At 44.5% G+C, this 23,280-nt stretch overlaps 1 protein-coding gene across 1 annotated transcript in view; it reads right to left on the reverse strand.

Annotated features, from left to right (window-relative positions):
- AHR (aryl hydrocarbon receptor) overlaps positions 1-23,280 on the reverse strand; it is a 342,269-nt gene that overhangs the window by 131,181 nt on the left and 187,808 nt on the right. The gene's annotated exons all lie outside the window — the stretch shown is intronic.

The following is a 23,280-nucleotide window of genomic DNA, read 5'->3' on the forward strand; positions in this document are numbered from 1 at the left end:
GCAACATTTTGCACATCTTAATGGTCATTCCTGTAGTGTTGTGCTATGCATGCGCATTTACAAACGTGTGTAAATAGCCACACAAATCACTCATTTGTGGCCAACTGCTGGCACGCCCTAATGGTGAAATGGGTGCAAATATCACCTGCGCCCATTTTACAAATGGTTACCGGATATAAATTGCCCCATTGGTCTACGATCAGCAGCAAATGTGGGATGCAGACATGGTGGCCCAAACCATCAACTTCTGGCACTGCGGCACCAAGTCAATAACTCTAAAAAAGTGACACCCTAAGGCCTTCATCAGTAAAGAATCCATAGCACACATGGTCCCTGCTGCAACCTTTCTCAGAGACAAGTATAAAACTACCATTCAGCAGACACAGGTAAAGAGATGGAAGTCACAGATAAGAGATCGGCCTTGCTTTCATTATAGGGGCAATCGGATCCAGATGCCATAGAGGGGTCGGGTCATGTGACTCTCTATATGCGACCATTCAGTAACCACAGAAAAATGTGTGGCACTGGTAGTTGTCACAGAGATCTAATACAAAAATTGGCACCCTTGAGGGAGGCGCCTTTACGCTGTAACATGAGACAAACCAAATGAACACGTTTCTGGGACCCTCTTGCCAATGCATGTGAGCACAAATACCCGCAAAGGTCTTTTCAGCAGTTTGGAGATCAACTCTCTTACCCAGATGGCCGTGCACTTTCAAAAGAAAAGATAAAATTGGAAGTCAAGTATCATTTTCACCAACTGCAGTTTTGGAGTTTTACCAACAGAGGCCCTTTGTCGCCTCAGTTAACCACGGAACACCGCTTTCCTCCTAACCCACTGGCTTGCCAACCTTGGGTCCAATTCACAAGGTTGTGTGAGAGTGAAAATGTGACTTACTTGCAAAAAAGGCTTTGGTTCACGAGTGGAAGCTATTCACGAAAGATGACAATGCACTTGTAATTCTTCTTTTTCCTGAGGAATATTTGCTCACGAATATAATGTTTGGTAAAATTCCACAAACGGGGCGGGGAGTGCACGTTCAAGGGTGGGGTTTCCTCTGTTAAGTTTAGTAACAAATTCTGAGCTCACTCTGGTCTTTTGATGGCGCCTGTTGTTGTTGCTGTTGGACACAACAGAGGTTCATGTAACCATTTAGGGAAAAAAAACCTGATTGGCAGAAAGTCTGGAAACTAGTAGGCTAATCAAACATATTAGGTTAAATCTTGTACAAACAGAATTGAGCAATCAGGTGCGTCGAATGATGCAAGTCAACTGGCTTCACCATTAGTGGATAAGCTCCAAGACACTCAACACAAACTCATGCTGTCTCTGGAGCTGGTAATGACCTGCCTTCCTACTGTGGGACTGCACTTCCCGCTTATGACCCTTCATTACTTCGGGGTCTCTGCTGCTTTCCTCCCCCTAACCTTCTGTCTGTTGTTTATATTGTTGCCTAACTTCAGTGGTTCTTTCACTGTTCTTAAACGTGTTCGTTCTAAACAATAAGGATGAAAGGACATGTCTGACGATGGGTCTCCAGCATTTTAATCTGCAGTAATCACCAAACAGGCTGATCTATTGTTCCCATGAACACTATGAGTGGATCCTAAGGGTGAAGACATTTCCTAAATTGGTTTCCCAATAGAGTAGTCTTGCGAGGATACCTTTTTGCCCCCACTCTAACTGAGAACAGCATTTTCTAAGTTCCGGGGGTGCAGTAGCTGCACCGTGGAGTGATGCTTACTGGCATAATGTGTACATTGAGAACAGTGACCATAGCTAAACAGGCTTCTTAGTGCTGATAGTTTTTATAGACATGAATGCTCACAAACACCTTGATTGCTTTTGCAATAATGAAAACAAGCATCAGAATAAGTGCACCTAGAAGACTAAGCATACTCCCTTTCTGTGCATAAATCTTTCTGGCATCCCTTAAATGAACTCAGATCATTATGAACATCTTTTTGGTTGGACATTGAGACCCAGACTTACTAATCTTCATGCCACAGGATGTAACACAGAAAGGGGAATCACTGAGCTGCACTGCGTGAATGGGAGAGAGCAGAAATGTGCCATATTTATTAATATACGGCACCTTCTGTTCTCTCCTTGAGCTGGTCCATTTGTGGAATGGTAGGCATCAACCCCAAAAGTGTTCTGGCAGCATGGCAAGGTTGGTGCTGTGCATCATCCTCTCTGAAGATGCCATACCTTGTCTATTTGGATTTTGAAGCTTGTTGGTGGACTTTCAATCATAGACAGCAGGTCCTGCCCAACTGAGCCCCTTTCTACCCAACTAATAACCTTTACCAAGACAGTTCTGTGCGGCTCACACTACAGTGCTATAGAACTGCATGCTGCCCAATTTCCCAAGACTATGATTGGTCTTGTGTCTGCTGATGTTGTACTAATCTGCCCTGCTCCTTACCTAGTTACAGCTTTCAACCCTCAGTCAGCGCAGGGTGACCGGAGACATAGACACAGACAAGATGCCCACTCAAACACGCAACAGACCAGATATGTACTGGGAAAGAACCATGTACCTTCAAGGAGAGGTGCACTGCGTGAGGCCAGGGAAAAAGCACAAGAGCGTGGCTATGCATTTCATCAACTGAATCAGGAGGTGTTTAATCTTGCGAAGCACCTTAGGACCAATGCAAGTACCTTAATCTGCCGATCAGTCAGTGGGTATTGACTTTAGTTCTTTGCTTCGAACACCTGTACTATTAGCATCCCACCTTTGAACTGTTTTCCACACCAAACTAATTGACTACTACCCTTCCACAGCGTGGGGTGTAAACTTCCACACAGTGATTGCTCCTCTCTTGGCTACAGAGACTGTGCACTTCAACCTCTTCTCGAGGTCTCTGAATTCCTCCTCCAGCCTCACACTGCACAGCCTCCTTCACAGTGGAGCCCTGTCTCATCCCTTCAGTCCAGATAGCACAATCATGAAGCAAGGGCAGAAAATGCCATCTTGAAACAGGCAAAAAACTGGGCTCCAAAACAGAACCGATTTGGCGGTAGTTTCAGGGATTACAGCGTTGCCAATCCGGAGTCTCCTACAGGAGTAAGTGCTGACACCAGACTTCCAGAGACTGCAGCTTTCACAGTTTACTTAAAACGTAACCTTGGGGTGATTTGTGCGTTCTAAGCTTGCAGGTCTGAAGAAAGCCTGCACTTAACTGGAAACGACGTTCAGGTTGGAATAAGCAAGCTCCGGATTTCCTCCACACAGCTGAGAACAGACAGGTGGCTTTCTATCGGGTTTCATGGAGAAACCGGAGAGCCGTGCATGCAGGCAGACTTTACTGCATAAACATTGCAAACTTCAGGCGTTTGGGCTGTTATCTAAACGCACTGGCACCGGGTGACACGCAGTAAACCATGCCAGGTCCTTTCTAGCTCCAGGCACCTATCTGACTTACAGACTCGTGTTTGCTTAGCTAGCTAGCACACTGAGCTGCTACAAAAAACTCAAAAAACAGCTTATGGCTGGCATACACAATGAAAATGAAAAACATTTGGCCGACCTTTCCATCAGCCAATACTGCAAGCGAAATGATTGCAAAATACCGCCAAGGTTAAAAAAATATTGAACAAGCACGGGCAAAGCTAACAGATCGCACCTTCAGGACCTACTGGCTTTGCAAGTGGCTTTCGCTATGTTATACAGCATCGGCAAGGTGCTGTGCAGCATGGCTAAAAGTACACAAACATGTTTTTTAGAAAGGCACAATGATGTGGTTAAAGTGTCTGCATCACTGTATTGGCGCATGCATATGTGATGACATATTCATGCACATGCACCATTATGAGGGTGCATCTACGAAATGAAGCAAGCACCAAACACAGTGGGCATTGAGGGCAGCAGAGATGCAGGTGGGGGTGAATCAAAGAGGAGTGGGCCGGGTAGGGAAAAAGAAGTGGACATGCAGCACACAAACAGTAAAAGAGAAAAGACAACACAATACAAATCCCACACCAAATTAGAAAAATAGAGTAAACATTCATATACTATTTGACACCGAAATGGCACAAAATCCAATCACTAGAACTGGAGTTATGCAATTTTAAAGGTTTCAGGTAAGTAAAGTGCCTTCAAGTGCAAAGAGCCACGTGCGGTTTCACGCCAAATGTGATGAAACGTGGGCCGGATATAAGGAACAGGTTAGTCTTGCTGAAAGAGATACTTTCAAAGTCTAGCGCAAAGAGTTTTGCTCTCAGTTGAAGGGGCTGCAAGGAATAGGGAGATTGTCGCGGATGGCCATCGTAGTACCATGAAGAGCAGGCAGGGCATCGCAGGCGGTCATCGCTAAAGCTCGAAGATCAAGAGTCACAGATGGTCATTGCTGGAGCTTCGCTTTAGCGATCACCACGAGCTGTCGATGCTCTAGCACAAAGTGCAGATTTCCAATTGGTAGACATCGCTGGCAGTCACTGTGATGTGAAGCGAGAGGTTCACTGGAGCTTCGCATTGAGGAACGTCGCAGGCGTCAAGATCCCGATTCAAACAGTCCCATTCGCATTCGCCAAGAGCCAAAAACTTCAGGAGATGTCAACTGCAGTCAGACCAAGGGTCCCGGACCTGAGGGGCACCACTTGGTGGTAAGGAAATCAATCTAACAGAGGCCAGCATGGCTCAGGCAGCTCCAGCTGCAGGTCCAGTTGCAGGTCAGCTTGGCAGTTGCAAGGAGCTTCTATAGCCTGTATGTCCCTATAGCTCAGAAAAGGAGGCCAACTAACTGAACCTTGGAGTCACTTCAGCCTGGGATGAAGGGTGCAGGTCCATGAAGGGTGCAGGTCCAGTCGTTCTCCTCAGCTAGCAAAGTAGCAGCGCAGCAGAGTAGCAAGGCAGCAGATGTCAGTCCTTCTGGCAGCTAAGCAGCACAGCAGTCCTTCTTTTGAAGTATCCACAAGTCCAGCAGTGTAAGCACAGGTTAATTTTGAGTTTGCTTGTACTTCACCCTAACAGAGATTGTGGTTGCTTCTTGAGTAGGGTTGAAGCCCCTTAACCAGTAACTCAATTTCCAACAATGTGTTAATAATGTAAGTGCAAGCTGAGACGTACGTGAGAAGTGTGACTTCATGGTGAGCATTGTGAGTGCAGGGTTAGCGGTATTTCATTGGAGGGTGTGATGTTTATAGGTGTGCAGGGTGAGCAGTGTGTTAGTAGAAGGTGTGGGGTGTGTATATGTTTGTGTAGCATGACCAGTTGTGTTGTTCGGGTGAGCAGTGTGTGTGTAGGTTGAGAGGTGTAGGGGTGTGCAAGGTGATGTGGGTAAGTGAAGGGTAAGTAGTCAGGGTGAGTTTTGTTTCAGTGGTATGTCAGTGCACAGTGAGAGGTGGGTGAACTGAGTCTGAAAGCAGGATGAGTAGTGGCTGGGTGCAAGGTGTGTGGTGTAAGAGTCCAGGATACATATTGTGTGCTACAGGACAAGTGCAGCATGTGTGGTGGTTGAGAGGTGTATAAGTGCAGGTTGCATAATTTGCAAGAGCAGGGTGAGCTGTGTGTCTGTATAAGTGCAGGGTGAGAGCTGTGCCCATGTGATTTATGAGTGAGTGCCATACTTTAGTGAGCCCTGGTCCAGCAGATTTAACCCATAAGGTTTGCTACTCCATGGTAGGAACCCAAATAACAAGATAAGATTTAACTTTGTTCCGTGTGTTCACAGTAATTCTTCTTTCAAGCCAGATACTTTCTCGGCACAGAAGAACTCTGCTAAATAAAGCGATGTACAGCCAGCACTTAATCTTATCGATGGCCCTTGCAAGCAAATCACAAAATCTGCTGAGTACTCTGATCAGAAGCACTGATGTAGTCTGAGAGAAGTAGAATGTGAGATAAAACAGTAATATGAAGAAAGATCGGTGGGGGTGGCATAAATCGTTTTTACTTTGAGTAAATATATGGTCAGCAGTCACAATGAAGAGTAGGGGTGGATTCGTGTGAACACATTTCAGTTTTAAGAAGAGGGTCTCCATTTTTAGGATTCGGGAAAAAAACTGCAAGTCTCTTATAATCAAAAAGTGAAAAGGCTCGGTTATTAGTGTCATGTTGCCTGCTGTACCCGTCGTGAGGATGCAGAAAAAAGCCTTAACCGCCAATCTTCCAAAGTATTCTGAGGACTCTTCTCCCAGCAAGAGAAGAGACTGGTGCACTTTCCTTGTATTCCTCATACGGTATGGGGCAGCTTGGGTTTCTGATATATTTGAGAAATCTGAGCTTTGGGTGATTTGGGGGGTCAGTAGGTATTCACAGACTGGATACAGCCATGGATTTTCTCATTAAAGACCACCACTGTCATCTGGCCTTGCTGGATAACCTAGGAGTCAGGACTCCTCTTATGGCAATTCTTTCCTCTACTACAACTAATTTCCTTTACAGAAAAGCTGCTTAGGTACTAGGCTGTTATTTGTTCACAAAACATCTGAGATTAATAATTTGTCATAAAACGAGTCAACCTTGCCCTTTGATGTTGGCCTGTATAGTTATGAGATGATCTCGTGGAACAAAAGATGTGTTCCAGTTGCTGTGTTCTGGCACATTTAATAGTTCACGAAAAAAATGTGCTTCTTCTTTTCCTATTTATTTCCAAAGGTTTCCACTACCTACTTTGGATATTTTCTGAATATCACAAAGTAGATGAAAACAAATCTCCAGCTCTTGGTACCAATTCCAAATTCAGAACATCGTGTTTTATACTAGCAGACTCAATATGCTTTGAAATTCCATAAGAGCTACATCAGCTGATTTAATTAATCACCAATCTTATATAAAAGCATTAGACCAGCAGTTCCTAACCTTTTGACTTTTGTGGACCCCACTGAATCATTATTGGAGTCCCTACTGAGTTATAATTGAAAGTCAGGAACTCCACCTTCAGTTTTTATGATTTGGACCTCAACGTAATACACAAAAATACAGAAACAAGTATGCACCAAACAAATGCTTAAATATTGAAATATTTTGTGTAATTCACAATCAAATATAGAAAATGTTTTCAAATTTTCAGTTCTGCTTCTTTATTTGTCTATATTTTTTAATTTTAATTGATTTATTTTAATAATATTTAAATTTGTAAGACAGCCGTGGATCCCCTGCATAGGCCTTGTGGATCCCCAAGGGGTCTTCGGACCACAGGTTAAGTACTACTGCAGAAGATCATATTTTAATGTTATTATTTCTCTTATCCCCACCTTTCCCTTGTTCGTTTACATGAATAAGGTGGTTTATAGACACAATATTGAAAAATATATATTGAGGAGAAGAAATATTGGGGGATATTCTCATGAACGTGCGATAATCATCGCCAAAATCTGTTAACGCAATGTCTCATACTGCCAACTATCACGGGAAAATAACTCCATGATAACATCCTATTCAAAACACGGCGATAACATGCAATAGTCTCCCATCAAGTGTCCGCGATAAAGTCAACGAGACTGCGATGAAAATCCAAACCCCAACGTGAAAAAACCTGCGATGGGCCAACCGCAATCAAAAAAATCTGCGTTAAGCTGCGCCAGGCCTGCAACTCACACACGTCAGGTGGGAAAAAGCACTATAAAAGTAGATTTAAAAAAAAAAAAAAAGCAATACAACTGCGAAGCACAATGGAAGGAGCTGGAGCAAGTACAGAGGAGAACCAGAACCCCACAAGCCCTCCGGAGGCCCAGGCTGGGACCTCGGGGTCAGGGAAAGGAAAGGACAAGAAGAAGAGGTAGACGCGGTTCAGTCCGCAGGAAAATAGGATCCTAATAACGGAGGTGATAGAACACCATCAACTACTGTTTGTCTCCTCCACTGTGTCATTGGCAACAAAAAATGGGATATGGCAGTCCATTGTGGACAAGGTGAATGCAGTCGGAGTGCTGAAGAGGACAATGGAAGAGGTCAAGAGGCGCTGGAATGATGTGAAGCGCAAAACCAAGAAGAAACTCGCAAACAATCAGAAGGCAGCAATGCAGGCTGGAGGTGGCAGTCCAGCGCCACAGGTGGGAGCTGGATGAGATGAAGGAAATGATGTCCACAGTCATCAGTGGGGAGACGGTGGCAGGAGTTGGGGGACCGGACACTGCTCAACATGACCTGACACAACAGCAACAGGATGAGTAACGGCCAGAGACTGGGGAGACGGGGGGAGATGGGCACAATGGCACACATGCACAATTAAGTAGAGCACACTGCACACCCACATTGACTCAGGAGCATGTCCCTAATGCCCTTGGCACACTGCAGCACACCTAGGGGCAGCAAGTAGGCCACCGTCGACTATGTGCCCAGAGAGGGCCCGTCCCACACACCACCAATCTCACAACCAACCCATGCACATATATCAAACCCAGCAATGCGGTGTGTCTGTGAGCAACACTGACAATGCAAGTGACACTGCCGAATGACTAGCATTGCTGCAGTTAACATACCATGAAATGCTGCACGCAACAACACTGAGGTGGCTGAGTGTGGACCACATCCCTAAAGGAGTAGGTCACACTCTGACACATCCACATGCACATACAACCCCTTACGTCAACAACTCATCTGCAGACAAACCATGCCCCAGACCCCCAACTCCCACCAAGAGACCAATGTACCCAAGTATGCCACATATCAGCACTGTAGAAGCACAGAAGTCAAAGGCATAATGCATGAACGGGATAAGGGACAGCAAATACAGAGCTGTGGGGGCGAGCCTCCAAAAATGCCCCACACACATAACATGCAGAGCACATCAACATTGACAACAATGTGGTAAAAACCGCAACACGTCCAAAACAGAACAGGGGACATAACTGGGGCTGCTTGTCTGTAAAAACTGGAGAATCACATCTGGCATTTCAGGGAATTGTAAGTTAATGATGCACAAGTACAAACACACATCTGTGATGTTGTCGAAATGTCCACTGTCCCGCATCAAATTGGTAGCTCCTCCCAAACAGTCACAATGTACATTGCCATGCGGTCTGTATATAAACATGTCCAATGCAGCAACATACATGTCAACACAATGTTAAACTGCATCTCCCCTTCACATTGCAGGGGGAAAACCAACACCTCTTGCTGAGCAGTCCGAACGTCTTTTCTCTGATAATGAAGAGGACCTCCACACCTTCGACACCGATGCCCTCCAAGAGTTCATCAACAGCTACGTCAACTCACCTCCACGAGCAGGGCAGCCCAGCTGCATCGCTGAGACCCCACCCCCTGCACCGACCACACAGCAGGCATCACCCACCACCACGGCTGCCTCCCAGGACCCCCAAGAACAACACATGGCCTTCCAACGGCGTGTGTTGGGGTGCCAGGAGAAGATGGCTGAACAGGTGCGGGTGGGGTTCGACCGCATGGCAGCCAAACTAGATGCCATATGTGGGTGTCTAAGTCCCATCAGGGACCATTCACAGTCCCTAACAGACACCCACAGTCCGCTCCATGCTCTCCAACCATCCATGGCTGACATCGCTGGAGTCCTGACTCTCAGACAAGAACAACTATCTAGTCAGAGTGGCTCCAGCAATGTCACCTGGGAGTTGGGACACATGCAGGGGATCATGGAGAACATGGAGCGGACACGGTCGTAAAGAGCGGCTGCCACGGCTGCACACCAGCGAGAGGTAGCTGGGTTCCTCAATGCCCTGAAGACCCTCCTCATGGCATTGCTGCCACAAGGCCTTGTGGGGATGAATGCTGCGGCTACCACTCCATCCACATCTCCACCCCCTCAGTGCCACACGGAGCGTCAGACATTCCAACTCCAGCCCCTGAGGTATCACTGCCACACAGTGCTGGGGACAGACCACCACCACCCACATGTGAGGCATATGAAACATCAGAGGATGACGATGTGGATGAATGTGCCTTGGTGGTGAGAAGGAAACGGTAGCATTCATCTCCGCGATATGGCCTGTTTCTGCTTGGTTCTGCCCTCTGCATCATCACCTTCTACTGTCCCCCGATACACTCTGCGACACTCACCTTGGACCTCGACATGGACTGCCATATTCTGTTTTGTTACCATTGACACAGGAATCAGACTGCGGACTGGACTCTTTCTCTTCCGAAGAACCTGTCATTCCCTAAAGGACTCTGGCTGGCCCTCCACACGCCAACAATGTAAAGTGGGGTTTGCATGGCCATGTACTGCTCCAGCTACAACACTCCACTGAATGTGCATTGAACATTCTTTTTCACACAGATGTGTCATGTCTATGATCATTCAAGTGTATGAGTATGGATGAATGTAGGGTCAGTGAGTCCCCCTTACGTCCATGTTGCTCATGTTGTGGATCTTCAGCCACAGGGTGCAACATTGCATCAGTTACTTCCTTGTCCAGGCTAGGACGGGACCACGCCCAGTGGCCCGGGGTCATTGTTCACACCCCTATGCTGGACTGGCACACGCCAGGCCAGCCCACTCCGCTCATGCTCACAGGGGGGGATGACAACGCTACATGTGCCAGGTCTTCCCTGTAGTGATTTGCTGATCACAGGTCTAGTTGTCAGCATGCCATGGCCACTCCTTCACGGCTGGTTCACACCCACGCCACACCCATCCAGTACACGCGTCACAGGACATGTGACCCTGCCAATAAATAGGGCCGGGAGCACGTGCTGGACGCCATCTCCACTCTCTATCTGGGTGTCTGTGTGTGGTTATTATTCATGCATGAGGGCCTAGGGCACTACCACATCACATTCCCCACTGCCGGAGGTGACATAATGGCGTCCGCACCATGAGACTCAATCATAAAGGGCCCATGACTTGCGTTGCACAGACTTGGTGGCACAGAATACACTGCGCACGGCTCGGGCCTACCGCCATGCAACGGTGACTTTCGGTGCACTGAGGTAGGGGCATCTTAAGTGATGAGCGGGTGTACAGCCTGCGATGATGCGCCGTCCTGGCGGTCTGGACTGGTAAGGATTTGTGTGTGCCCGCAGTGTAGGCCTGAGCCAGCGGGCTGCACGTGCCGACCGCCACATGGTGTGGCTTTGCGGTTCACAGAGTTAGTGGCACCTATAGGGCTGAGCAGGTGTGCAGCCTGCGATGATGCTGTGTGCACTGTTATGTTCTCTGCCATTGCGAAATCAAGACCCAGAATCACGTGTGTGACCTTGTGGTCCATGGTGCAGGGCTGCATGATGTGGAGGCTTCCAAGGTGGCGGGCCCCGGGCTTGGAGATTTTACCGTCACGTGGTGGGCCAACCTGGAGACACACCGGTGGCAGAAGGTGAGCAGTGAGGCCTGTGTGCGCAGGGGCGGCCAGGAGTGATGGGCTGGGGTGCAGCGGCCTGTGTGCACAGGGGCGGGCAAGCGATGATGGTGTGTGCAATTATGTGAACTCTGCCATTCATGAATCTGAACCCTGTTTCAGAAAAGGGACCTGGTGGACTGCAGTGTATACCGGCATGTGGTTGGACACCGGTGGCAGCAGGTGAGCAGTGAGGTCTGGGTCCCCAGTGTCGGCACTCTCTCCCTCTCTTCCTCTCACTCTCTCTCTCCCTTTCTTTCTCTCTTTCTCTCTCTCTCTCTTCCTCTCACTCTCTCTCTCTCCCTTTCTTTCTCTTTCTCTCTCTTCCTCTCACTCTCTCTCTCTCCATTTCTTTCTGTCTCTCTTTCTCTCTCTCTCTCTCTCTTCCTCTCGCTCTTTCTCTCTCTCTCCCTTTCTTTTTCTCTATCTTTATCTCTCTCTCTTCCTCTCACTCACTCTCTCTCTCCCTTTCTTTCTCTTTCTCTCTCCCTCTCTTCCTCTCACTCTCTCTACCTTTCTTTCTCCCTTTCTCTCTCTCTCTGTCCTTTGATGGGTGCATGACACACCTTCTTATCTTGGATTTTGTCTTGCAGGCTGTGACTTACAGATTGTCCAGAGAAGACCTGCCATGACTCTTCAAAATATTTGTTTTGAGTTTATTTGAATAAAATGATTTGTTTTCCAATTAAAATTTAAGTGAATGGTTCTCCTTTTTCTGGCCACACATGAATGTTGATTTTTGCAATTGTGCGACATCATGCAAATTGTTTTGTTCATGATTCAGTAAGGTTGATGTGAAATATCTTTGTCCGGGGGTGAGGGGAGGGGGGGGGGGGAGGGGGTGACCAGGGTAGGGCCCTGGGGGGGGGGGGGGGGTCCTGTGGGTTGTGGTGGTGGGTGTTGTGGCCCTCTTGGGTGTACGAGCTGCATGATCAGTGGCACCATGGCATCTGTTGTTCTTCAGGTGTGGCTCTGGGCTGGGCTCCCTTTCATGTTGCTGGTTGTCGTCCAACTTTACACCAGGTCAGAGCAGGTGTTAAATCCCTGCTGCTAACGCACCTTATCGCCTGTTTTGTGATCTTATCACCGATCTGGCAGGTCGTTGAGAATGTTGCGAAGTGGTGTTGTCGCAGCTTTTTCCACGGGAACGCCTACTCTGCATCTCATTAGCGTTAGTTGCCGGTGTCACCTGTGGCGATGTTTTCTGCAGCTGCTGTCGCAGGAAAACTGGTGATATCGGCTATTAGCACAGGTTTGTGAATGGGGTTATAACTTTATCGCCACTTTGGCTGTGATAAAGTTCTGATAAGTCGGCGATAAGTCCTTCAGAATATGCCCCATTTAGTTTGAAGTATCGGGACTCAGAAATATCCTGTGCAAAAATATCACTGACAAGAATATTGATTTTAAGGTAAGTGATATTGATGTTAAAACTATCTATGTTGTTAATATCGATGTTAAAAATATCTATGTTGTTAATATCGATGCTAAAAATATCTATGTTGTTAATATCGTTGTTAACAACATCGTCTGTTAATTATTTTATGCATTTTAATACTTATTTGAAGTGTATATGTTATAAATTGTTTGCAAAATTATTGCTAAAGTTTTTTAATGGAGTTTGTTAAGATTTTGTTGTTTTTAAATGTAGTTTATTACTTTATTAGTATTTGTGGTGCCTTAGCGGGTTGTGGGGTTCATAAGAGTACAGGGTGGGAAGTAGTATAATTATAATTAATAATTCATCATTCATCATTAATTCATCTTAATCTTTTAATTGATAAATCATTCTGTTAATTGTGTAAAAATCATTTATTGCATTATGTTTAACATGTGGATTGTGGGGTATGTAGAGGTATAGGGTTGGAAGTAATTTAATTGCAATTCAAAAGGAATTATTAAATATTATTAATTAATTAAAAATAAAAAGTAATTATGTAATACTTATTTAATTGTGTTAAATTTTAGGTGGGAATTGTGGGGGTTGTAAAGGTATAGGATGGAAAGTAATTGAGTTATAATTATGTATTAATTATTCTTGACTTATTATTACATGTTTAATGTATAATTAATTATGTATAATGTATTTATCTTCCTATTTATATTGTTTTTGTGTGTTGTGATTTTTGTAGGGATAAAAGGTGTGAAGGAAATTAATTATAATAATTAATGATGAATGTTAATTATTAATAATTATTCAATTGACAATTCATTATGTAAATTGTGTAATTAAGAACTAGTTTAAGTTTTATATGAGGTGCGGATTTTTGCGTTTGTAGGGATTAAGAGTGGGAACTTAATTAAATATAATTATTTTAATTATTACTTAAATAATATCAATTGCTTAAATGATAATTAATTATTCTAACGTTTTAGTTATTATAATTGTAAGATATTTTAGGTGTGTGTTGTTTACTTTGTAGAGGTATAGGGTAGGAAGTTATTTAAGTAACAATACATTTAAAAATAGTTATTTATTGTTTAAACAATGTGTTATTTATTATGTTAAGTGTTAATAATGTTATGGTTTTTAATTCTGAATAATATATTTGTTGATTGTTATAATTGTGAAATTATAGTGTTGTATTTCAATTATAATATTATTTTTTGCTTTAATTTAAAATATTTCTTAAACTTTGTAATGAATATGTAATTTATTGTATTTGAAAATAAATTATATATACATTTTAGATTTGAATATTTATATTTGATGGTATTTAATGTAGTTGTAAACATATTTCATTTTTTTAAGTGAACTACTCTCTACTGATGCACAGACTGGAGTGGGAATAGAAAATGTTACCCCTCCGTTATCCAAAGCTTTGCCTACTATTGCACAGACTGGAGTGGGAATAGTAAATGTTACCCTTCGTGAGTCCAAAGGTTTCCCTACTGTTGCACTGACTGGATTGGGAACAGTACATTTCACACCTCCACAATCCAACACTTTCCCTACTGTTGCACAGACTGGAGAGGGAATAGTAAATTGTACCCTACCTGAGTCCAAACTTGTCCTACTTTTGCACTGACTGGAGTGGGAATAGTAAATTTTACCCCTCCACAACCCAACACTTTTCCTACTGTTGCAGTGATTGGAGTGGGAACAGTAATTTGTACCTCTCCTCAATCCAACGCATTTCCCTACTGTTGCACAGACTGGAGAGAGAATAGTTAATTTGACCTCTCCTGAGCCTAACGATTTCCTTACTGTTGCAGAGATTGGAGTGGGAATAGTAAATATATTATACAATTTATATTATGATGATGTTTTGGTGTGTTTAACATTATATTATTTTTATTTATTAAAATTTGTAATATGTAACATATTTTTTGTAAAAAGTATGTTTTTTAAAACAATATTCCTGTTTATTTGTTAGTTTGTAATTTACTGTGTATATATATTATTATTTATATATATATTTTTTTTGTTTACAAAAATGTAAATTAGTTCAATAATAGTTTTAAATTATATATGTTTAAATAAACAAATATATATACATGAGTTTTTATATTTTAAATTAGTGTAATATGTATAAAGCATACATTATTTAAATACATTAATTCACATTTTATTATGCCTTAGTAATATTCTTTTGTCGTTGATATTAGTGTACAACGATTTTTTATTATATTTTTATTATTTACATTATAAGTATAGGATACCGATATTTTTTAACTCAAAATTATTGACTCAATATTTATGTCCCATGTTATTTGTGGTTTCAATATTTTGTCAGTGAACCAAAAAAATGTATACATGACATTGAGATGACAAACCATTGTGCCGCGTTTCCAGCCAAATAGGATATAAGGAAAGCCACACGAGCCTGACTCGTGGGGAACGCCTTTGGTTTGCACGATAAATGTAGCGCCACTTGTGTGAGGAATACCTGCACTGTGTTAGGATCCCCACTGTACCTCTCTGGTGTTGCCAAGGGGATGGCTACCGGCATTTCCACTACTACCGCAGGGGTCTGGTTCGTGAGGGAGGTGCTGGGCGTGAGCGGGTCCAATTGGATAGCATCCAGTCTGGCTTTTACATCGGCTGTTTCTTGCCTAGAGGCAGCCACTTCAACTTGCATGGCCGCTAAAGCAGCCAGCACATCATCAAGTGTTGCCATGTCTGTTATCGACCGGGAGACAGTTAGTGTTATTAAGGTCGGATATTTTGTAACGCCCTGAACGTCTCAGGATCGTTTAACAGACACGACAATGAGGACGCAACCACTTGTGAAGGGTTAGTTCTTTTAATGAAGGCAAATAAAATACAAAGAACAAACAAAAGTTATAGTCACTGGAATCCTCCAGGCTAAGTACGTTACCAGCCCACAGCACGGATGGTCCTAACCGTCCTCTGCATATACGCCGATCCCGGCGTATGCCAACAGAGGGCAGAAATGAAATGGCCGACAATGCCAATCGGTAGGCTGTGAGGGGCACGAAGAGTGTTGGGGAGAATCGAGGAGTCAGGGAAACACCCAGCCGGGGTCTCTACCTGAAGGGAGCAGCCGCTCAACCTCTTCCTCAGACTGCACCGGGACGCGGAGTCACCTCCTGGTGATGCGTCACCGATACCCCAATCACAAGCAAGAAGACTGAACCGAGAGCAGCCGCTCGATCGATCCTGTGGACTTCCGAGTCTGTAACGCGGCAAACACCTCCTGGTGTGCGTTACAGCTGGCAGTCCCTGTGTCTCTGGTCGGGCTGGGAGTTACGACTCCAACCAGCAAAAGCGCCACTGCGCTTGGACTCAGCCGAGTCAAAAAGCGAAGCTCAATGGTTGACCGGTAGAGCTTCCGGGTCCTTCACAGGTGACGATGGGGCAAGACACGGCCCAGGGAGTAACGACTCGACCTACCTCCGTTCTTGCCTTACTGGAGCACCACTCCGGAACACTGCTCTTCACGAAGCAGGTACGTCGGTGTAAACACAATATCCGACAGCCTTGTACCTCCCGGTTCCTCCCTTTATAGGGCGTGTTTTCCTTGAGTTATGTAACAGCTCTCCTGTTTACATAAGGGCGTGTTTCCCTTGAGTTATGTAACAGCTCTCCTGTTTACATAAGGGCGTGTTTCCCTTGAGTTATGTAACAGCTCTCCTGTTTACATAAGGGCGTGTTTCCCTTGAGTTATGTAACAGCTCTCCTGTTTACATAACCTCTCAACCGCTAAGCATCCTGGGAGATGTAGTCCGTTTTCGCTGGTTACCGTTTTCCTCCCCTCGTATGACAGGAATTCTTGACAGACCCACATAAAACTAGAAGCAAATGGCAAAAGATATTGGCAACAACAACGATCAATGCCAGTTAGAGGCACTTCCTGAGAGTAGTGTACCTATTACACTAGCTAATCTTTTCTACTGTAGTCAAGAGGTATAGCTGACTGGAGGCGCACTGCTGAGATATACAGAGATCTTTAGGTCATTAGTTCGAAGTCCAGCTCAGCCTAATAGTACCATCTGTCATTTACAGCACTTAATAGGGAAGACAGGAAGTACGACGCACTATAAAAAAAAGCATCCTTTAATTTTGTGTAAATAATATTACCACCATAAAAACATGTATCCTACTTTTTTAACAATATTCACGCTTACCAGAATTTTATGACAAGGTAGGTAAGGTGAAGACTGAATAGACATTCCCAAGGAAGATCTGAAAGGCCTTAATAAAAATACAATACAGAACAAGGTATCCTGGGACTAAATTGCTGTTCGTTCTGGCCCTGGAATAAATTTCAACATTATGTCATTTAATATATTAGGAAGGCCTTAACAAAACTTCAAAATACCAATTGGGGTGCCGATTACGATCCGGTAAAAACCGGGTACGAACCGTCGGTCGGAGCGTTTTCTCCGTCCGACTCGTACCCGGTCGTAAAACTTTACAAACATGGAATTACGATTCGCACGGAAACACCATTTCCGTACGAATCGTAAAAAACACCGACCGACGAAAATATACATACGAATGTGATCCGGGAATGCTGCGACGTGACGTCGGGATGCTTTCAGGCAGCGTTTCACGACCCAGGAACCACGATTCGAACCGACAGCAGTCCGGACGGCAATATTTTCACGGCACCCAAAAAGTGCCGGAAAAGCGAAGTACGGCGCGAAACGACCAGAGTAGGTGGCCCGGTACGCGCCGACCCCCCCCAGCCCCCGTACGTTCGAGTCGTACCCCCCAGCCCCCGTACGTTCGAGTCGTACCCCCACCCGTGTACGTGTCGAACCCCCCGTGTATGTACACCCGTGTACGTGTCGAACCCCCGTGTATGTACACCCGTGTACGTGTCGAACCCCCCCGTGTATGTACACCCGTGTACATGTCGAACCCCCCGTGTATGTACACCCGTGTACGTGTCGAACCCCCCCGTGTATGTACACCCGCTACGCGCTGGGGGTACGCACCGTACATACACGGTGGGGGTACGACTCGAACGTACACGGGGGTACATACACGGGGGGTTCGACACGTACACGGGTGTACATACACGGGGGGGTTCGACACGTACAAGGGTGTACATACACGGGGGTTCGACACGTACACGGGTGTACATACACGGGGGGTTCGACACGTACACGGGTGTACATACACGGGGGGTTCAACACGTACAAGGGTGTACATACACGCGTGGGGGTACGACTCAAACGTACACGGGTGTACATACACAGGGGGGGTTCGACACGTACACGGGTGTACATACACGGGGGGTTCGACACGTACAAGGGTGTACATACACGGGGGGGTTCGACACGTACACGGGTGTACATACACGGGGGGTTCGACACGTACAAGGGTAGACATACACGGGTGGGGGTACGACTCGAACGTACGGGGGCTGGGGGGGGGTCGGCGCGTATGCGGGCACATGTCTCCATGGTTGCTATGGGAGTTCGGTGCGGACAGTGTTTTTTCCATACGGTTGTAACATCGGACGCACGGGATGGATCGTAATTCCGCGGTTGGACTTCACTTTTCACATTTGTACGGTAAATCGTCCGTGGACGTGTCGGACACATTTTCCGACCCGAGGACGTGTGGGGAATAATTCCCAATTCGATTCGTATGGACTTTTTACCATGCGAATCGTAATTGGCAGTTTGTACGGCACTTGTACGATTCGTACGGTAAAAAGACCGGATACGAGTCGTACGGGGAATTTTTTTACCGGATCGTAATCGGCACCTGAGTGTTCGAAATTTCAGTGATGCCCTGCTTATTTCCATGATCTGAGGCACCATCAGGAATTACTAATTTTTGAGCTTCTCAGGCTTCACCATTTTATTCACAAGACAACCTCACTTCGGTGCTCATTACTAGTGGCATCTTAATTCTGATGAGGTCGGAAACAGCAAATGGAATTATAAGATCTGTGGGAACAGCATTTTGGCTCTGTTTGAAAGTCTGAGGGAAAAAGAGAAGCTACTGGGAGAATTGATTATGGAATTACAAACTGTTCTGGCAATTCCTCATTTCTTGGTAGATCTTTCAGGTCCAACTCATAATGGTTCGGATTTTCCCCACTGTAGGCGTTACCAATACTTCAGGTAAAAGTAACTCAGGGGGTGTAGAATTAGCAGCTACTTTTTCTCAGACTCCCCACACTGCACATGCCCATCCTTAGGAAAACTGTAATGTTTTCTCTTTATTTCTTAACATTTTTTATATGCTCAATTTCTTTATTTCGTATGCCCAAACAGTGAAAATTATGTTTATTTCCGCACTTTCCCACACATTCTTCTGCAGGAACAACTGTGCCAAGCAGAACAGCATTCACATAGTTCAAATACAAAAACACCAAATTTCCAGTCTGGGGAGAAGGTAAGGGCTCAGTGGCTAAGATGCTGGTCTCGGCTTTTGGAAACCTGGTTTTAAATCCTGGCAGCTGGTGAGTAATCAATACAATCTTGGCACATCACACTGAATCCTTGGCCGGAATCACAGAGAAAGGCATAGATCTGTACCCTTGGGTTTGCTATCTAGGATGAGTGAGAATGTAATGGTTATTGGAATTCTCAAACTTTTCCAGGCTACGGTTGAATATTTGTACCAGCCAGTGCTTGACTTGTAAATGAATGAGTGTCAGAGCCCAAAGCAGTTCTCAGCCACCCACGGCCATTGCTATTAAATGTTAGTGCGCTCAATACCATGGCTGCGTAATCTTCAAGTAATCCACTACTGAACACTCCCTTCCTCTTTATCTCACTCTTGCAGATTCCTCATTTCTCTCTTTTTGACGGGCTTTCAGTCTTTCTCTTCCTCCTGCTTACCCCTTTGTTTGTTGTTTAGATCGAGCCTGGGCAGCGCATGCCCTGCTCTGCGAGCCATGCTGTATTGGAGTATCTACTTGAAGCTCTACCCACTCTCCTCCCGTATTTGTCATTGGCTTGTGTCATTGTCCTTCGTAAATGCTGGCTTCTGATTCGCTATTAGGCTTTGTGGTCCCTGCTTAGTATTGCCTTGTCTTCATTTGTAACCTCCCATGAGGACTGGCCCTTTTACTACGGTTGTTACACAGTAGGTCTTCTTTAGTCTGTAAGCACTATTTTCTTTAATCAATTTCTCTTACTGCAGGAGGGTTTCTCGTGCACAGTTGTGACCACTGGCTTGTTTATTTAACTCGTAGCATCAAGCTAGTCAGGGGCAATGGGAGTGCTCTTCAGGGGCCACTGGAGACAGAAGGGGGCAACATAGCTATGCCTTCAATCATTTCGAATGCAATAGGTCTCGCATTTGAGAGAATTTAAGCTATTGGCATTATAATTGACAATGCCTTTTATTTATGTTTTAAAAACCAAAATATAAATAAAAGGCCTTGTCATTTACAATGTCAATAGCTCAAACATGCGTAAATGCGAGACCTATTGCATGCAGATGCTTGTCCATCTCTTGCTCTCGGAAATGTCTGATCAGGAAAAATAAATGCCGATCACCAAAAATAAGTGCTGGTGGCCCCAACAGGCAACCACTTGCTCACACAAAACACTGGTGCCAGCTGTAGCTTCCCAGGAATACTTCAAGAAAACTTTTGTGAATAACATTTTGTCAAGTAAAAACATACAATCAATCCTGCGTTTTTTGCAATTAAACAAAAAGAGAATCTTCAGCCACACTTGTTTACCTATTTCATTATTTTCCATATAAAAATAGTTTTCCCTAGGAGAAAACCCTTTCTTACCTTCATCCCTTTACCTTCCTGTAATGCAAAATATTTGTCTCCAGCCCCAATCAGGAGTAAATCCGTAACAATTTCAGGAGCGTGGCGAACGCATTGAATGAGTCTGTGAACATCAACAATGATGTATGTTTGGTAAGTGTTGACAAACCACCCAGGTGTCTCAGCTGTGGAAACTCACTCCCTTCCCAAAGGAGATCTGCACACACTGAAAACTCTTTGTGAGTAAACAAACCCTTTAGCATGTGTGAAAGCAAAGAGAATTGTAATGTATATTCTGAAATATGTAAGGCTGTAAGTCAAAATTATACACATGGAACAGCTTTTTGCATCAGACTCCTTCTGCCTTATCTTTAAAATATGTTTAGTGTAAAAAATGTACAAAAGTGAAATATTGAAATGTATATAATAAGTTCAAAGCATCACCATTTCGTTCGCTGCCAAAGTGTTATGCAGTCTGGTGTTAATGGCCTATTGTACTGCAATCTTTCTATATACGGAACGTATGGTAGATTACTTCAGCCATAAGCAAATACATTGAAATGAGCATTTTTCTTCGTCACCCAATCAAACAAAAGCTTAATAAAAATGGTATCAAACATGTCACTGAGAGCTTCATAAGGACTAATATACCGCCACCTTACTGATGCACTTGTCTGTGATCATCGCATTTCAACACTGTGGCATAGTCTGTCCCTGTTTTAGGCTGGAAGCTTGCAAGAGGAGCTCTTTTACAGCGTGTCATATTTAAATCTTTGTTTATTACCTAAATGCTTTTTAGACTAGAATGCCAGTATTCTTTACATCTGTTAGGAGTATTATAGTTTCACCACAGGTGTATGGCACACACACACAGCAAGATGAAACGCGTGGACTGATATACAGTATCATCGCACAGTCATTTATTGCATTTTAATACCCCCCTTTGTGAAATAACTGCGATGACAGCTTGTTTATTCGTAATAACATTGTGTCGGAAAATACAAAATCCAGTCCTAGGTGACCAATGGCCTGAAGGGGCCTGAAGATAACCTGGACAGCACATCTCAGACTATCTCTATATAAACACAATAAACTCCTCTTAGCTTGTTCCATTTTCTTTCTTCCTGTCTTAGTTTCCCGATGTCTGCTACATTATCTTCCGCTGACTTTTCATCAAACTCAATTATAATTATTTATGGTATGGCTTAAACACAAGGCAACATTTTAAAAGGGAAAAGTGCGAGATTGTGAAGAAAATCAGGGGGATGTCACCCCCCCCCCCCCTTGACCTAAATTGAAGCAGAGCAACTTTAGGTGGGAGAAAGCTAAAATATGTTTTGGCTTAAAAAACCGTGAGACTTTTGGCATGTGTCGGCTTAGGGCTGTGTAAATGGACCCATTATTTCTCCATTCTCATTGTTCTACTTACTCAACTCCTCTTCTCAATTTCCTCTTTTCTCTTGGGTCCGCTTGCTCTCAACACTCTTTCCCATCTGCATTAAACCCCCCCCCCCATTCCGCCAGCACAAAATACTAAACCTCCTTCAACCAACTCACCTTCTCGCCACATTCTGTTTCCTCTTATCCACCCCACAGTTTAAGATACTTGCTGACCAATGCGCGGTCAATGAGTAGGAACTGATAGATGATTCTAACCTGATATCAGACTCGAAAGCAGACCTGCGCAAAGAAAACCTGGTTTGGAATTGATGCCTCACCGGCAGTCTACGTGGCAAGTCCAGCATGTTATGTAATCATTTGGAAAGCCCTTTCAGGATGACTTCTCGGGTATCTTCACAAATCTTACCAGCCTTTGGACCCTGGGTGTGCTGTATACCGCGTTAAGCAACCCTTCCCTCCTAAAGCCCAAAACCATGGAACGTCTCTCAGCTAGTCACCAGGGCTGTGCACTTAGCTGTCTGGTTTGTTGTTGGGTTGTGCTGGGCCCTCTTCTTTATTCCTGACAACTTTTGTTTGCTCAGCATTTGTCTTGCTTCAGCTTCCTGGGATTCAGCATGAGTCCCAAGGTTGGCGAGTGGATTTTCACTTCCAACTCTACCTTGGTTAATGGTAAGGGAGACACCCTGTTCAATCTTGCTGACTTATCCATTCATTATATCATGATGCTCGATTAATATTTACCATTTGTGATGTCTGCAAAGATGTTCCTTGCATGCTCTGGAGAGACACGAATGTGTCTTTCCACTTCCCTATTATCCCCCAAATTGTTGTCTAGAAACCTATAGAAATATTAGTCGCTATGAAGCAATTTGGGAAGGACTGGGACTATCGTCTGGCCATACAGAAACCTTCCCCAAAGCATGACAGTTTGTCAGGACTAAAAAATATGGACCCATCCATGTATTGCCTTAAGGCTATGGCCCAATAATTTATAATATTCAACATGAACTGCTGCAATGGGAAAGTCTACCCCTGTAGTGACGGACGTGCACTCCTTCCGTGAGTGCACCTGCTGCATGGATTCCTGGAGCCCTGTTATTGATTTTTGGTTATACGCACACATGGATCCTGTGTTTGCACTATGACCTACGCCTGTCTCATGGACATACCATTTGGTGAGACCAGAAAGGGTGCACCAAGCACTACTCTCATAGTGGCAAACGGCTTCACCCCTTGGCAAGAGTTAAACGGCACAACCATGGTAGTGGCAGCATAACCATTTTATGATTTATGGTAGTCAGCAATTTGAACATATTTTTTTTACCTGTGTCACTGAGAGGAGCCTACCCGCCCATTCAAGTAAAGATCTGCTTATGTGTAAATAACTCGCCTTGGCCTACTTGGTGAATGTATGTAACGCCTTAAAGCACAGCTGTGTTGCATGTATATGTGCATGGGTGACGT

This window comes from Triturus cristatus, chromosome 10 (genome assembly GCF_964204655.1).
Source record: "Triturus cristatus chromosome 10, aTriCri1.1, whole genome shotgun sequence".
Lineage (NCBI taxonomy): Eukaryota > Metazoa > Chordata > Amphibia > Caudata > Salamandridae > Triturus > Triturus cristatus.